The sequence below is a fragment of the Puma concolor genome, chromosome C2, assembly GCF_028749965.1.
Source record: "Puma concolor isolate L17-30 chromosome C2, mPumCon1.1.hap2, whole genome shotgun sequence".
Classification (NCBI taxonomy): domain Eukaryota; kingdom Metazoa; phylum Chordata; class Mammalia; order Carnivora; family Felidae; genus Puma; species Puma concolor.
Window position 1 is genome coordinate 132,135,416 of NC_141675.1, and position 1,664 is coordinate 132,137,079.

Sequence of the window (1,664 nt, forward strand, 5' to 3'; positions counted from 1 at the left end):
CTCCCCCGTGTGCATGCAGTTAGCTTATAAGCTCCACTGAGCTTTCAAAGCCCACCAGCTGTCCGCCTCCAATCCCCAGCATGTACTCTCTGCCTTCACGGGGCCTCTTTTCACTGCACTTACACTTTGTGAAGGTTTATCCTGCCTCTGGAGCTTTCTTTATACTATTCTTCTTCCCTCAAATGTCCTTCTGCTTCCCAAATCTGACAATTTCCTTTTTCCTTTTTTTTCTTTTCTTTTCTTTTCTTTTCTTTTCTTTTCTTTTCTTTTCTTTTCTTTTCTTTCTCTCTCTTTTTTTTTTTTTTTTTTTTTAAAGAAACGTTGTGTTTAATGGTAGAACTTAGCACACTCCAACAGCAGGCATGGGCCTGAAGCAGGAATGGGTCGGCGACCCCCATGGAGTCTTACATGGCAAAGAGGATGAGGAAGTCGACCACCAAACAGAAGACTCGCAGGGCTTCAGACAGGGAAAGGCCCAGAATGGCATAGGAATAGAGCTTCTGCTTGAGAGATGGGTTCTGGGCATAACCAATGACCAAGCTGCCAAATACCGTTCCATGCCAGCCCCTGAACCAGCCACCCCAACTGTGAATCCCAGCACCAATAAACTTGGCTACTTTGCCAATGTCCCTCCCAGGAGACGACCCTGGTCTGGAGCTCCCACAGGGCCACCCGGAGTGGGAAGCTTCTGTAGGGTGGCTGTCAGATGGGATCTCTGGCCTCCTCAAGAAGGAGGCAGACAGGGGCGCCTGGGTGGCGCAGTCGGTTAAGCGTCCGACTTCAGCCAGGTCACGATCTCGCGGTCCGTGAGTTCGAGCCCCGCGTCGGGCTCTGGGCTGATGGCTCAGAGCCTGGAGCCTGTTTCCGATTCTGTGTCTCCCTCTCTCTCTGCCCCTCCCCCGTTCATGCTCTGTCTCTCTCTGTCCCAAAAATAAATAAACTTTGAAAAAAAAAAAATTTTTTTTAAAAAAAAAGAAGGAGGCAGACATAAGTCTGACTAGATCCCTGGTATGACAGCGAATCAGAAAGGAGGGATGAGACGTGCCCCATGGTCTGCATTTTCTCAGTCTGCACTCTCGCTGCCCCGCTGCCCTTGCTTGGACCATCATGCTTGCCCGGCTCAGGGTGACTCTGACAATTTCCTTTTGATATCATTTCCTTTTCAACTCAACCTAAACATTGTGGTTTAATCACTGAAATGCACTTTTACTAGCACCCTCAATTCCTTTCCTATTTTGTCCCTTTTGAGGCAGTACCCAGCCCAGCCAATATACAACCAAAGATGAATCTACCTTCTTTTTATTTATAACCATTTTTTTTTTTTTTTTTTTTTTTTTTTGTCTTTACTAGTTAGTTGTCTTTGGTGTGAACATTAAAATTCTACAACGGGGCTGGAGGGTACTATCACACCCTTATTCTAATCCAGCGGGTCCTCCATAGCACTAGGTAATTCTTTCTCTTGTATCTGATTATGGCTCCTTTATATGATTATATGGCTCCTTGTTGCTGTTCAGAATTTATACATCCCTCTTCATAGCACTCATTCAATTTGCATCTTTCTAACCCCTAGCGGTCGACTCTGTCTGACTCTTCAAACGAAAGAGTGGCTGTTAGCTCACATAAAATCCATCCTTCCCCATCTTCCCTTCTGTCTCAAAACAAGG

General features: G+C 46.0%; 1 pseudogene; it reads right to left on the minus strand.

The window, feature by feature from the left end:
- Positions 1 to 404: 404 nt before the first annotated feature.
- On the minus strand, positions 405 to 1,155 carry LOC147577538 (ATP synthase F(0) complex subunit C1, mitochondrial pseudogene; annotated as a pseudogene).
- Positions 1,156 to 1,664: the final 509 nt, after the last annotated feature.